This window comes from Spermophilus citellus (genome assembly GCF_964194105.1).
Source record: "Spermophilus citellus genome assembly, chromosome: 14".
Lineage (NCBI taxonomy): Eukaryota > Metazoa > Chordata > Mammalia > Rodentia > Sciuridae > Spermophilus > Spermophilus citellus.
The window spans coordinates 31,170,385-31,186,945 of record NC_138194.1 but is presented as its reverse complement, the minus strand read 5'-3'; the positions used below and the strand labels follow the sequence as shown (position 1 = coordinate 31,186,945).

General features: G+C 38.9%; 1 protein-coding gene across 6 annotated transcripts in view; it reads right to left on the bottom strand.

Moving 5' to 3' along the window:
• The window catches only part of FAM110B (family with sequence similarity 110 member B), a 159,952-nt gene that overhangs the window by 45,477 nt on the left and 97,914 nt on the right, over window positions 1-16,561 (bottom strand). For 2 of the 6 annotated variants that reach the window (XM_081265799.1, XM_081265797.1), the window contains one exon: window positions 14,639-14,753. The exons of the other annotated variants lie outside the window; for them this stretch is intronic. The gene's annotated coding sequence lies outside the window, so the exon portion shown is untranslated. The remainder of the gene's footprint in view (window positions 1-14,638; window positions 14,754-16,561) is intronic. 6 annotated transcript variants of the gene reach the window in all.

Here is a 16,561-nt window from a genome sequence, read left to right as displayed (position 1 = left end):
ATAGAACTCCACCACTTATTATGTGTCAATAATATGATATGACTGATACAAACATCAAAAGACAGGCTTTTGGTTTTCTCCATTGACAGTGTTTTGTTTGTTTTTGTTTTTTGTTTTTTGTTTTAGCCAGGCTTGGTGGAGCACACAATCTTAGTTACTTGGGAGATGGAGTGAGGAGAATCACAAGTTCAAGGGCAGCCTGGGCAATTTAGCAAGATTCTGTGTCAAAATAAAAAGGGATGGGATGTAGCTCAGTGGTAGAGCATCCCTGGGTTTAAACCTCAAGGCTGCTAAAAAATAAATAAAATAAAACAAACTAAAAAATAAGGATGGTTTTCTATCCTTTAAGAAACCACTGAGGGCTGGGGATGTGGCTCAAGTGGTAGCGTGCTCGCCTGGCATGCATGTGGCCCGAGTTCGATCCTCAGCACCACATACAAACAAAGATGTTGTGTCCGCCGATAACTAAAAAATAAATATTAAAATTCTCTCTCTCTCTCTCTCTCTCTCTCTCTCTCTCTCTCTCTCTCTCTCTCTCTCCCCCTCTCTCTTTAAAAAAAAAAAAAAAGAAACCACTGAGCCATGTCATCTAAGAATCGTTTCAGAATATTACTTTAAACGATGTAATTTTATTCTGATTGCTTATATCTGCATAGAAATAAAAACAATTTCAAATATTTAAATAATATTTTGGGAAAAACAGTATAATGACTTTTTGAAAATACCTATCAATTATTAGTAGAAAAATTGTAGAAAGCAATTATTTCAAAGTAGTGAAAATACTGACTTATAACACAGAAGATCCCAAGCAGTTCCTTTTACTTTACTTAAAAAAATCTACAACAACCATTCTTTAATCCAGTTCCACTCTACACCCCAGCCTTTCCCTTCATCATCCTCAGGTACCAAAAGGGTAAGGAAGAAAATGGTTCATATGGAAAAAGACATATTTATATTTCATTTTTTATTTGTAGTTTCACTTGATGATTTTCTACTTAGTTTTGGAATCTTGCCTACTCTCAGGTGCTCTGCAACTCTCTTCATTAAACTTCTTTAAAACCAGGGGCACATCAGATTGTAAAGATTTTGTTGCAATTTTTGGAGAACAAGTAGAACAAGAGTATCCCTTCCTACCATGATTTCATCTCACACTACACCAAGAGACACCTTATCCAATCAATTTTTATCTTAAATTAGCAGGTAAACCTTGAAAGGCTAGTGCCACAAGAAAATAAAAGAATGAAATTGAGAAGCACAAGCTAACATTCTGGATGGGGCTGGGGGTATGGTTCAGTGGTAGAGAGCTTGCCCGGCATGAGTGAGACCTGGGTTCCAGTCCAACGCAAAAAAAAAGACAAGTGCTCTTCCTCATTTTTCATTCACTCACTTAACAAACACACATGGAGGAATCTCATGGCAGTCAGAAATGAGTCAAAGAATCAGACAGCTCCAGCTTCTGTCAGACCTTGCTCTAGCCATGCAAGGCAGCCAGACAATTGCTTTACAGCACAATGAAAGAGTCAGGGAGAGAGCACTGAAGAATTCTAAGGAAAGGCACAAAACCAACATTTTGGGGCTGGGAGAGGTGGGAAAAGATAAAACTGTCTAAAAGTGGTGATACCACAGCTGGACTTTGAAGGACAAGAAGTTTCCTTGAACCCTTACAGTCATCTTCACATATAGCCTATGGACAGCTAAGGGTGAAAATAGTTTGTGCTGAAAATGTAGAACTATTAGGACTTATTTTTATACCTTTGGATTTCCTGGAAGGGGGTAAAGCTTACTATCTAGGAATTTATTATCAAGATTGGTGTCTGCGAAAGAACACGGATGTTTGACTATTAAAATCATGCAATTCTCTCTATATTACATTCACTGAGCTCACTGCATATGCCTATCTGTACTGTATATTTATTGCAGTAAATGCAATCAGCTTGTAATGCTGGTCCAAATAAAAGTCCCTTCCAGTTAGGAAGCATACCATCAAATCAATGGTAGTTTTTCATATATGCATATATATTTATATGTATATGCACAATACACACGTATACATAATATGTTTGTATATATGTACACACACACACACACACACACACATATTGCTGTACTGGGGAACTGAACCCAGGAGTGGTGATTTCTCACTAAGCTACATCCCCAGTTCTTTTTATTCTTTTTATTCTAAGACATGCCTTGGTTTTTGTTTTTCGTACTAGGGATTGAACCCAGTAGTTTTTAACCACTGAGCCACATCCCCAGCCCTTTTTTAAAAAAATATTTTATTAGAAACAGAATCTCACTGAGTTGCTTAGTGCCTCGCTTTTGCTGAGGCTGGCTTTGAATTCACTATCCTCCTGCCTCAGACTTCGGAGCTGCTGGTATTACGGGTGTGCACCACCACGCCCTGCTTCAGACATGTTCTTGATACATTGCCAAGATTGGCCTAGAACTTGCAAATCTCCAGCCTCAGTCTCCTCACTTTCTGGGATTATAGGGGTGGACAAGTAGGCCTAGCTTAAAAATATATTCTTAATCTGCTGATACAGATAAAATTTGAAGAAAAAGTCAGACTTGAGGAACATGTAATTTTACTCAACATCCAATTATATAAACACAATGGTAAGCCCTCCAGCATTAAAATCAAATTACACAAGAAAGTGGTATGCTATGGATTAGTAATTTCCCAATTTTTGGCTCTCAAACCGAATTGTAAGTCTTCTTTTCCAAGTTCTGTCAATCAGAACTGCTATTTTTGCAACTGAGGCAGGATGACTCACTCTGAATTCCACTGACGCAGTGGCAAATTTATTTACAGTTTGGGTCTCTTAACAACTTCTCTGTGCTTTCATGTAAACACATTCTTGAAAAGTGTTGATGAAGAAGTGTTATGAAATTCAGCACTGTTGTATAAAAGGAAAAGTAAGATGTTGAGGTCTGGGAAAGAACTAAAAGTGCATTCACACTGAAGATTTCCTTTGTTCAAGTAGGGCCTCTGCACTTCTTTCCCACCTTTATTTACTTAGCAGTGCTGGAGATCAAACCCAGGGTCTCACGACTGCTAAGCAGGTGCTCTTAGCACTGAGCTATCGCCCTATTCCTGAGCACCTTTTAAATAGCGGAAATATAAACTGGCCAATGCTATAGCTGCACTTACTGCTTTCCTGTCTCCCTTTGAGAGTAAACAAAGTCTGTGCCTTGAGACTACAACTAAAGACAGTTACTAAAGCCTAATGGCTACAAGCATAGACCTGTAATTTCAAGGAAATAGGTACCAAGAGGTTTAAAAAAAAAAAAACAAGAAAAGAATAGGTGAGTCAGGAAATGCCATATGCTATTTTGAATAATGTCTGTCTTACTGGCTGTTGACATCAACCTACCATGATTAAATCATAGTGTAGTACAGCATCAAGAAGCTGATTCTTGGAAAATGGAAAATATTATACTCTGGAGAAAATCAGTTTATCTGGATTAGAAAATTGATACAGCTTTGATTAATATATAGTTTGGCTTATTTTGATTAAATAAGCATTATGGTCACCATGATTATGAAAGAAAACAAAGAGCTATTTTTTTATTAAAATGAAATTACCATTTAATGCAAAGGTTAAGATGTTCAAAGATTTCTCTGCCATCTGGAAATAACAACCATTGGCATGAGTTTAAAAACAATTAATTGATTCTTCAAATGAGGTTAAGATAGTATCATTAGACATAAGTGGATGCTCCAACTATGAGAATGATCGGACTTGCTTAGTAGAGCGTGCCATAGAATAAATGTTCAAGACTTTATTTATTATATGCATCTACAAAAAATTGTGTTTGATTTGTATTTTGATCCAAACACAAGATCTACTTACAAATCACTGAATAGACTTAGAAAACAAGGTTCACTGTGATACAAATTTTTAAATGAAACTGGACCACATACAACATAGAACCCTCATGAAGGCCACTGACAAGTAATATCATATGCTGCATAAAAGGAACTACATACGAAGAAATAGTATAAAATCCATTAACAGATGAGACTTATGGAAACTACTTTCTTATCTATGTATGAAAAGTGTGTTGGTGAATAAGTTAGCATTGTTGAAGGAAAGGAGAAGTAGGATGTCGTGCTCTGGAAGATAACTCAGAGCAGCATTTATACTCTAAAACTTTCAAGTTTTAGATACAGGGACCGAGAACCTTTTAAGTTTTAGAAACGTAAGTTGCCAAACACTACAGCCCCAAATACTCTTTAGAGTCTTCAGGTGACCAAATGAAGTCTGTGCTCTGGCCACATGCAGAGAATTTGGCTTCTGGAGGAGAGGTACCAAGAGGTCCAAACAATGGTATACCAGGAGATACTGTCTGCTATTTAGAATCATGGCTGTCTTACAGACTGGTAACATGGACATGCCTTGATTAAATGAGAATGTCACAGAGTACCATCAAGAAATTAATCTGAACAACATGAATACTAAATTACAATAAATGCTGCAAATTAATGTAGTATATGAGAGTACTAAATCTGCCTAGTAGGTACAAGAGAGATCAGAGCCTAATTATGTATTAAGTACCAATACACTGAAGAAACAAACTGACTTTCCCTCAGTTTCAAAGATATATTTAAATACTTCGATTAGTTCAGCATTTAATTTTTTAAACTGTATTAAGTATAATTTTTTAAAAATTACATTTAAGTATTTCAGTAATAACAATTTATTGCTATTTAACCTTGAATATTTTTGTATATACTATGAACTGTTATTCCCAGTTTCCAATTAAGAAATTAGCTGGAATAGAGATACTGCATATGGAAGCTACTGTCAATGGGAAAAAGTGAACAATTATGTCTCCTGTCTGAGCAGGAACGGTAGGCATGAAAAATACAGCGTGACTCCATAAGGATGCTGACATTTAAAGACACAAATTACATAAGCAATGAAGTATAGACAGACAAAATTATATTCCCCCAGATTAATCTAATGCCAAGCACAAACTGTGACAGGCAAAAGCAAGCCTCAAGGAGCAGCCACAGAATCTGAGTTTCCTAGCAGTGGTTATTCTGCTCAGGTTAGTATTAATATTAGTAATATGAAATATCCACCATCCACATAGGTCAACTTGTAATTTGACATGTATTTTTCAAGGATCATAAGTATCGAAAAGCTAGATATTAATCTTAGGCTTATTTTTATTTCTTTAGAATTAGTATAGAGTTAATACTCTTGGAACTAGCCAGAAAGGTTTAGAAACGAGTAAGTTGTTTCCATGGGAAGAGGCTGCTTGGGCATGGAGAGATCATTTCACACATTCCACATAACCTAGAGACCACACAGGAAGAAGAGATCTCCACGTTTCGAGTGTTTAGGGTATCTATGATGATTTGTGGTAGAGCTTTATTTTTATAAGAGTATTGGATGGGGCATTTGGTACTAATGTATAAAAGTTGCCTAAGGTTACATTTTTTTCCCCCTGTCATTTAGTCAATGACCACAAGAAATGTGAAACATTTCCTGATGGAGACATGGTGGTAACAAGGTCATCCATGGATTTTATTTAATCCATGCTGTGAATCACAGTCAACCTGATCATAAAATTCTGATGATGAATCTTGAGACAGAGGAAGGGTGTGGCCAAAAGGCTCGACACTGTCAATCCCCTTTGTGTAACTGTGTTGCAGTAAGTGGCTGCCATCCAGCTGGGGCTTCTGCAGCCCCAAAGGGAAGGGTGAGTTGTGGTAAATGCCCACATGATGACAAGGAGCCCTTCACTTTTGGGTGAGCGAGATGCTCCTTGCCAGATGGACAGAAATGCAAAGGATGCTTTGAAACATGAAGTGGGGTACGTGGAAATCCTGGAGTGGGGAGTCATCCCTGGTCATGCTGCTTTCAAAGAAATGTTTTCACTCTATTTTGTTTGAAATACAACTCTTGATGGAGAGGTGAACGTGAAAATGCCCTTCTCTTATGGTGTTCGCCTTTTGGAATAGCATTAACACTCACCCACTAGAGACATTAGCTGGTCAAATAAAGTGCCCAATTAGTAGACAGTCCCCTTGATGAGGGGCAAGGGAACAGCCACGCTGACAGTGCATTGCACGTGTCAGGAAAAGGCAGCCCTGCAGCATTGGAGGGTGCTGCAGTGTCCTCATTTATACACAGCGAATTTTGTGAGGATTAAGTGGGAACATCCAGGTAAATGCTTAAAGACAACGAAGCGCATAGCGAGCGCCCAGTAAGTGTTAACTGCTATATTAATATTGTTAATGTCATTAACACTAAAAATGAGTGTCCTCTACTAGGCCTTGTGGGGAAAAACTCACAGTCAATCTTTATAAATGAGATAAAAGAGGTGTTGAGAGGATCTCTAGGAAGCGTGTACAGATACAAGCTTATTAGGCTTCATTCAGAATAAAATTAGTTACCTGGAGGTCTGCTACTGAATCTTGATAATGCGTGAGAAGGGCAGAAACCATATTACATGTGTGTGAATGGCACAATTTTCTTAGTGATGCTATAATGGTGATAGTTAGGTTTTTAAAAATAATTTTGATTGTTTTTCTTCTTCTACTTTTGTGTGTGTGTGTGTGTGTGTGTGTGTGTGTGTGTGTGTGGTGCTGTGATGGAACCCAGGGCCTCACATATGCTACTGTCCTACCCCAAGCTACACCTTCATCCCTTGAAATGCTGTCTTTTGAAGAACAACCTTATGCTCTAAAAACAAACAGGTGCTATGTAAACTTTTATAGTAAATACTCAGAAGTAAAACATCACCAATGCCTCTACATAATAACAATTTCTCAAAATCTTGTATCATATCATTATAAAATTAGGATATTTACAGACTCCCTCTGTCCCCTCAGGGAGTATCTTCAATTGCCATAATGATTTTGATCCTTATTTTGGTCTTAATCTATTTGTCATACTGAATCAAATAATCACATAGCAAAATATGGCTGTTAATAGAAGAAAAGAGTGGCAAGGGAAAGCACTTTGAGTAGTAGAAGGTAAGGACTTTGAGCTCATATTCTATTACAGCTTTTTGTGCCAAAGCAAAACCCTAAGAAGGTGCTTACAAGTAAATTAGGCCACAAAATTAAATTGGTGAGGATGAGGACACCCTGCTTTAAGGACTACACTGAGGACAGCAGCAACCAAATTCAAAACATTAAACACCTACCTATAGACACCCAAAGCAAAACGTCGATAGCTCCAGTTTTCTCGGAACTGCAGAAATTATAGTTTAGCCACAGATGATCTTCAGGTGACAAAATACTTTATGATCCTCATACACTAACCTTCTTGGCTTCGTGTGGATGATGCAAAGAAGGTGAGAGTGATAGGCAGAATTAAGACCCCACAGTTGATGTGAAACAAAACCACTCACCTGTGAAGGTTTTTATTTTAGCTTCTCCTGTCCTTTGTTGGACTATTTGATTGCCGTCCTAAAACTTCAAAGCTTTACTGCAGAGTTTGTACCGCTGCTAAAGGAATATTCATGGCACTAGTCTCTTATCCTGTCAAAGGCAGTATTTATGTACATGAGAAATAAAACTGTTTAACAAGTGAAAATGCCACAGATTGACAAGGGATCCCATTTATGAGGCAGCCAGTTGATATGCATGGGATTCACCTTGTAAACTCTCTGATCAAAATGCTAGTATTAGAAATAAAAAGTCCGTCTTTGATGGGTTTGGGACAAAAATATCACCTCAGTTCCATCCTGCTTCTCTCACACGAAGAATTCTTCTGACGTGAGAATAAAGGCATAACTCTGAGGCAGTGTTCAGCTTCCTGATAACTCCCACCCCAATTCTAGTGTGCCCCATCAATCGAGAATCATGAATTTTTCTGAAGGTTGGGAATGAGGGGAATATAATTTGGTTTATTACAGGAAGTGTTCATATTAATAGCATCCCATAAAAAGAAACATAAACCATCTCTGTACTCCATCTCTTCCAAGAATGAAGAGATCACAGACAAGGTAGTACAGAAAGAAAGAAGAATTCAGAATTTATCTAGGGAAGATGGAGAATCCTGTCTAGAAATGCAATTTTATTGCAGGAATGCTAAACTAGATATATGACTTTAAATATCACTTGAAACTGGGAATTCAACCAATCAATAAAACGATGTAGACAACTAGGGAGGGACTGGGGAAGAGTCTTTGTCTTATATAGACTCAATGAATATACACATGCATGTAATAAAGTGAGATTTAATGGAGAAACTAAAGTTATGATTCACCTTTAAAATTAACTGTGAAATATTTATAATCTTAGTGTATTAGAACAGGTGTGAAAGTAAGTAAATTTTGATGTTCTGGGCATTACTTAAAATACATATCATAATAATAAAATTTACTTTTTGACTTAATTCCATTCTATCAAATTTACTGGGCCTCTCCTAAGCTAGTCAAGGGCTTGAAGTAGGTACAGGGAACTAGGCTAGGTATTAAGAAGTTTTATGTCGGGCAAGGTAATACACACCTGTAATCCCAGCAACTCAGGGGGTTGAAGGAGAAGGATGGAAAGTTCCAGGGAAGACTCAGCAATTAAGAGAGGCCCTAAGCAACTTAATGAGACACTGTCTGAAGGCGAACAAAAAGTTTTATTTCTAAGAGAGTTGCCTGGCCTCAACCCACTGTTATATTTTTAGAAAGCTGCAAATTAATTTTGAAGCCACATCACATTTCCTCATTGACAATATGCTCATGTTATATTAGTTTCATTGATTTTTGAAACTGGCACTGCCCCTAAAGACTAGAGCATGGAACATGATAAGAACTTGATTTTCAAAGTCTTTTTTTTTTTTAAGCTGTACACACAGGTGGAGGGTGAAGAAGAGCCCTAAATCTTAATCCCTGTCAACTGTGAGACCCCTACTATTTCAGAGTTTGAACATCACTGATAGAGGTTTAATTTATTTATTATACTTCAGAGCCAATGAGGTGCTGGTCCCAAGAAATGTCTCGTTTTGCAGCTGTGATGTAGGAGGAGGGGAACCAGTCAGAAGCCTGGCTTTTCCAGTTATGACCCATGCAACTTTGAGAAGTCACCCTTCTTAGGTTTCTATTATCTCATCCTTTTTGCTCAGAGAAATCCAGTAAATCTAATCTGCTTATAGAAATATGTTCTTTCAAGAAGCAAATTAAACAGAAAGATACTGTTTCCCTCCAAAATCTGTAAAGCTCATGGTACCTGAAACCGTCATGCATGCTTTGGCAGGAGGAGCTATCTACAGGCAGACAAGGTGAGCTCGAATCTTGACTCTTGCCTCATGATCACTTGTTACATCCCAACAACTACCTGTTGTGAGGATGAAGGGAGATGATGCCCGTGGAGGAGGGCTGTCTAGCATGATGACCCCTGGAAGCTTCCAGTGAAGCTCCACAATCCTCTACGTGTGCAACACCTTGTAAGTCATTACTCTATGGAGCTGATAGTTGATGAACATTCTACTGTCTTTTCAGGGAAAATCACCAAGTGTCATTGATAAGTCAAGAGACTGGAAACAAACAACAAAAGGTGGCAGTTTGTAAAGTACTTTACATATTTCAGCAAATTTAGAAAAAAAAAGTAGCACTTTCAGTGGAACATCCTAGGAAACACAGTGGTCCTACTTATGTACGGGCCAAATGCCAATAAAAAGATGACTTATTAGTTTGAGGCACAAGAACACTTCAGATAGCACTTCAAAGCCAGGTTTCAATAGCCTTAAAAATAAGATACTGATAAGATGCAAATGTCTAGTGATCATAAAAATGCTCTGAAACACAGCTGTTGTTTAAAATTAATAAGACACATTGCAAACATGTATAATGTCAAGTGTAATTATGAAGGTACAATGACAAACCCTAAAATGCCATTGATTTGGCATAAAATGTTTTCAAGTGATCTCTTAATTTCCTGCTTCTTAATGAGTGATTTACAGTGACACATTCATACGGTTTTTCTTTATCGTACTTACCATCTCTTAATCAAATGCTTAGTAACCAAAGACTCCTAAAAATAATGGCTCCAAATGAAGCAGTTTGCTTTGGCCTAACACTCCTGCAAACTGCCTTAGAGGGGCTGAAGCTTTGGTTAAGAAAGCAACCACTGCACACAGAGGAGGAACACCCTAGAGTGGGCGATGCTCTGTGTGCCATAGGCCAGTGCCCAAGGACTGCAGCAGGGATGAGCTGCACACAAAAGCAGAGTGCAGCACCTTATATAACAGGGACATGGCCTGCGGAAGCTTCAAGGTAGGAAAAAAACAGACATCTGCAGGGGAAGACATGAACATAGTCTCAAAATGCTTGGTAAATATTCTGAAAGGATTCCTTATAGAAATGAACATGCAGCATTTTTAGGCCTGAGTTCCACATGTGCATTTTTGGGGTTCACACACCAGTGGTCAATTCAATCTATAAGCATTTTCAATCTCTTAAGATTCTCCCACTGATTAAACATAGGGTTGTCAGTCCCCTACAAAAGAGTTACTTTTTTCTTTTCCTCTTAAAAACCTGGCATGAAATGTTAAACTACAAATGAAACTAGCATAACTGTAATCCCAATGACGTGGGAGGTTGAGGCAGGAGAATCACAAGTTCAAGACTAGCCTGGGAAATTTAATGAGACCCTATCTTTAAAAAAAAAAAATAGAAAGGGCTCAGGGTTAAAGTGTCCCTGTATTCAATGTATTCAATGTCCAATGTCAGAAAACATGAGAGAAAAAGAGAGAGAGAGAGAGAGAGAGAGAGAGAATGCAGCTCTGTCTTTTCCCCTTAGGTGACTAGTTCTTTTGTTTGTATCCATTTGCTGTTTTTTTGTAATGCTCAGGGTTAAACCCAGCAGCTCATTCATACACACTGTGCAAGCACTGTACCCCTGAGCCAGAATTCCATCATGCTACTAGGTATCCTAATCTCTCTTTGACTGGATTAACACACATACAACTGGAAGCCCAGGTGAGGAAGGCCAGCACTCCACATTCTTTACTGGCTTTGGTGCCTCCCTCAAAATTGCAAAATGAAGGTGATGGGACCAATCACAAATAATAGTGTCTTTGAATGTTGAGAACTTTGAGTCCTTAGAGGACAAGCAATTGTATGTGAACTGAGTTCTGTAAACAAAATCATATTTTAAATCTTGAGGAGATTGGATTCAAGGTAACCCACTGCTCCACCCCACCCCAGTGCTGGGGACCAAACCTAGGTCCTTGCACATGCTAGGAAAGTGATCAATCGCTAGACTAGATCTCCAGCCCTTCAAAGAGCCTGTTGAGAAACTAATATGCCTCGATTACTCCTTATTTGGACTAGTTGAAAGTTCAAATCCAAGTTTTATAATCCTTTTAATTTATTTTTAAATAAATTTTATTGGGTATATTTAAGGTATACAATGTGATAATATAAAATACATATAGATAGTAAAATGACCACTGTAATAGAAAAAAATAAATGTGTCCATTATCTCACATAGTTATGCATTTTTCCCTCCTGTGGCAAGAAGAGCTCAAATCTACTCATTTAGCAAAATTTCTAGATACAACACACTGTTATTAACTATAGCCCTCATATCTATACCTCAATAGACACAGCCTCAAATAATCCATTTTATTTTCTTTCTGTTTTTTTCTCTCTCTGTGATTTTCAACTTAATTTTCTCCTTCCTTCCTCCTCTGGTGAACTGGGTCTCCCTCTTTTGGTGAAATCATGAAGTTGGCCTGTCTGCCCCACATCCTGCTGCAATTGGCACCAGAAGATGCTGCTGTCAGCACATGAGGGAGGCAGTAACCAAAAAAGTAGACAAGAAACATACACAATTTAAATTTAAAGCATTGGTTCCTTTAAATTCTAGAAACAATTTGAATTCCTTTTTAGTGTGCTAAGATTCTGTGCTGAATTTTAAAGATGCAGAGCTAAAACATAAAATCCCTACCCTCAACTTGCTTGTCTTTACCAGAAAGGGGCAGACGACATTTACTGCAACACAAATCAGATTGTGACATGTGTGCTTTATGTACTTATAGACTGAAAAGTGCACAGCACTAGGTACTCACCACCAGAAGGGACTCTTAGTGCATGCAATGTAGATTGCATGTATGTCTGTTTGTGGTGCCGTAATACTATGTAGATTTTGAATGAATGAGATGTCGGAATATGTGGACTACACACTGAAAAGGAAATCCACAGTAGGTTTACTGGGCAGTGGAATTGAAGTAATTTCTACCTGTGGCACTTCTTGCTGCCAGTGGGTCTGTGTGACTTCTAGAGGACGTGCTGTTATCTCCCTGCTGCGTTTCTTACATGTCCAATAAGACTCTACTATGGACATTTAAGAATGCACATTAACTTCCCACTCTGTAGTGTTGAAATGAAATTTTTATTCTCCAGAAAGCCTTTTCCTGGGTTGGTAAAACTGCTTCATTCCTCTTCGGGAAGCTCATCAGTTGACAGGGCAGTGCTGATAGTGCACAAGGATCCAAAATCTTTAGGATTTAAAACTGAAGCCCTGTTCTTGCAGGGCACCACGCAGAACCTGTGATAAGTCTCTGCTTACATGCTCATGCTCTCTGACATGGAAGAGCCTAGGTTCTTTGTTTCACAAGAAGAATTTGAAATGAATTTACCATATGATTTGAGACAAATTATATAAATGGTTAAAGGAAGCAAGAATAATTTCAAGACCACTTAGAAATATACGTGGTCTGGATGCTGGGTGCCCCTTAAAGGTCCATCCATATGAAGGGCTTGGTGCCAGGGTGGCACTATTAGGGGGTGCTGTGGAGCTTTAGGAAGTGGGGCCTTAGAGAAGTCCTTAGGTGATTGGAAGTAAGTCCTCAAAGGTGACTATGGGCCCTGCCTGTCCTCTTTCCTTCTGCTCTGATTTGAGACACTACTGTTCCTGCACACATTGCCACCATGATGTGCTGCCTTCTGCTGCCCTCATCAGAACTGAGCTGATGCAGGTGCCATACCTTTGAACCTGTAAAACTGTGATCTCAATAAAACCTTCTTTACTTCATAAAAGGTCTGTCTGAGGTACTTCAGTATAGTGATGGAAAGCTGACTAATACACATGTATACATTACATTATAAAAAATTTATGAATTTGCTGAATGAAAAAGTTAATGATAAAAATTCTTGTATTGTGCTACAATTTTTTTTTTAACCAGAAGGAGTAACTTTTGAGATGTGCCTCAAAGGAACTTTTGGACTTTACGAAAAAAGAAACTGATAAAGGATACCTAGATGGAAGCAGTCCATAAGCTCTCATAAGCTAAGACACCGTCTTTGGATGGATTCAGAGCAAAACACAAAGCAGAAGCCTGGCATAGGGCTAAGTCAGTGATGGGGTTGGTCAGAGAGGAAGAGGTGGTTACCCCAATGCAGGATAGCTCAGAGGAAGGGTCAGCAGGGTCTGCTTCCAGAATGGATAGCCATATGAAGAAGAGTCACTCAGTGAGACTGCCTTCCAGAGGAAGGTTTTCCCACTAACTCCAGTCTCTCTGACTGAGGAGGATAAAGGGATTGGTTTTAACCATGTCCTATAAAGAGTTAGACCTAAGGGACTGAAGAGATAAGTATTCCGGACAAAGATAAACCTGTACTGTATGAAACTTGGAGTGAGCACATGCAACTACCAAGAGACCAGGCATATCTCCTCTTCCCTTGCTGAAGAGGAGAAAAGAAATTCAGAGTAGGGGTTTTTTCACTGCTGCTGCATCTTTAGATCCAGATTCATTAAAATCTAACAGAACTGAACACTTAATATACTTCATATGCTCTGGAAGAGAGAGGTCAGCAGAGAAAGGACCCTACAACACTCACGGATCATGCAGTCCCAGGAGCATCACGCCTCTCTCCCTCAGTCCACCCCTGGAGAGAGCAGCAGACGTGTATGGGTTGGAAAGAAGAAGGGAAGCCCTTCAAGTTCTAGTTTCCCTCTTGGCACAACCACAACCAACATACCTGTCCTCCTCTCTCTGACCTGTGTTCTCCTTCCCTCATTTCTTGACTGTTTGGTCCCTTTCCTTAGTAATAGAGACTTCAACTTTTCTAACATCCTCCTACCATGTTTCCTGGTAACCTTCTGATTCTACCTGCTCTGCTGCCCAGCTTCCCACGGTCAACCTTCACCCTGAACCTAGGATCCACACTGTAAGGAAATCAACTGGTGTGCAGGTCTCTTTGATGGAAGAGCTGTGGGAGGATTTTTGTTTAATCCTATGGTTACCCTTTGGTTTGAGGTTTATCCTCTTTGATCCCTGTTATAGTTTGGATGTTGAATGTCCCCCAAAGATCTATGTGTCAAAGGCTCAGTCCCTTGGGTGCTGCTTCTGGGAGGTGACTAGACCTTTTGGAGGTGGGGCCTAGTGAGATATCTATAGATCTTCAGGTTGTGCCCTTTAAGAGGACTGCAAGAACCCAGCTCCTTCCTCTTCTCTTTGGCTTCTTAGCCACAAGGTAAGAAATATTCTGTACCATACACTCCCTCATCAGAGGTCTGAAACAATGGGTCTACCCAATCATGGACTAGATCCTCTAAAACTATGAGCCAAAATAAACGTTTTCTCTATAATCTAATTATCTCAGGCAACCTGTTATAGTGATAGAAAGCTGACTAATAGTCCCATATACCTCCCCTACACAATGAAGATTCTAATACCTTTTCTGTAGGGCAAGCAGACTGCCCAGGAGGCATGTGCTTCCTCTAGCACAGTGCTCACAGAGCTGTCCTCCACAGACCCAGGGCTCAGCTGCAGATGATCCTTTCTGTCAATCTTTATAAGAAAATCAGTGACTACTATGGCCACATGGTAATAGCCATTCATAATTAAAAACAACAACAACTAGGTACACATAGTAGCATACAATCTGTCTTTCACTTGATGAAATGAAAATATCCTCATATGTCAAAAACTTCTTTGGTAACATAACAAGATAAACTGTAATCAATAGTTCTTAAACTTCTTAATAAATGTGTGTTAAAGCCTCAAAATTGGAATTATGCTTTCTTTCTGATAAGAGGAGCATTTTCGTTTAGAGTTAACTCGACTAGTGTTACAGAAGCCTAGATAATTTCTGTGATCAAGGACAATGAAAATTCTAAAGTCCTAGCTACTTTTCCCAGTGAGTACGCTCTTGTCTCCCTGTCTTGTGGAAGCCCAGTGAGAGGCCTGGCTGGGTGAGCCGCACTGCAGGCAGGTTTCCTTACCATTCCAACTTTCCCTTGTTCCCCAGCAGACCTCCTTCAAGGTCAGCTGAGTCAGCCTCAGAGAAGCCCCACCTGACTGTGCAGGGAAACCTGAGCTCTGAGTCATTCTCCTGGTGAAGGGCTCACCTGGGAAGAGGCAAAAGCCAGAGGTGCTTGTGTAAAAGGAAGATGAAAACATGGAACTGGAAAAAAACAAAAAAGATATTTTGGGGAAAACTAGAGCATATTTTTGGTTAGGACCATTTAAGATGAAAAAGAAAAAAAAAGTGCAAGGATTGTTTTGGCTCCCAGCAATTTTTCAGGCCTCTAGCACCCTGGAAGAGCAAAAACCTGTCCTTAGAGACATTTTGAAAAAGTTTCCTTTTAAGGGGAGAAACCAACTTTATTAGTTAAGTCTGATTAAGATAATAAGAAACTACAAACAAAGGGAACCCTCGAGCTGATTTCCTGAAATGGCAATGACATGAATGAAGCATAGATTTTTCTGTTTATATACTAATTTAAAAATGACACATGCTCAGGAGGTGTCATGTTTTAAGATGATTACACTCAAAAGAATTTCACAAAAGGAACACTACAAGATCGTTTTATTTCATGTCTCCATTTTCCTTTTTAGTTTCCTTAAACAAGGGACCACTTTTTTTTTAAAAGACCCAGCTTCTACTCTAAAAGCAACATGATCTTAAATGCACTATTGAGAGTAGTAAAAAATGCTAATGATGCTATTGATACATATTCACACATAAGGCTGCTTATCTGTAATTTAGAAACTAAAAAAAGAACAAAAGTTTTAATGAAATTTAAATTCAGTAATAACCTGAAAGATTACAAACAACGGGATATGGTGAGAGAAAAACTATGCTTTTCACAATATTCCATAGAACACTTGAAAACCTGTTTCCATATCATGTTCAAGAATACTCTGTTATCAGTACACTCTGATCTCACATTATGTGAGACTTAGAAGGGCTAAGATTTAGTGTCTACAGTACAGACATTGCACTCATGGGTCACATTCCTTCCTGTCACAGGATTTAGCTAAATAATAATAATATGAATAAAACTCAAAGGTTACTGAAGCCCATAAAGGTAACTGTCATCTCTAGACAGTGAGAGGGGATAGGACTCCATTCCTCCTGGGTCTATGCTGAACCAGGCGATATCTAAACACCTTCCAAACATCCCTACAGGCTTGCTGGTATTCTCATTTGGTATATGGAAAACAATGGCTTTCAAAACCACAGCAACCAGGTCCCATCCATCTGCAAGGTTAGTGAGTGGCAGAGATGAGGTTACCTCCAGATCTACTCAGCTTCTTTCCTGGTCACCAGGGTCGCAAATTCAGCTGCTGTCAGAAGCCCCCTGGTGAGCATG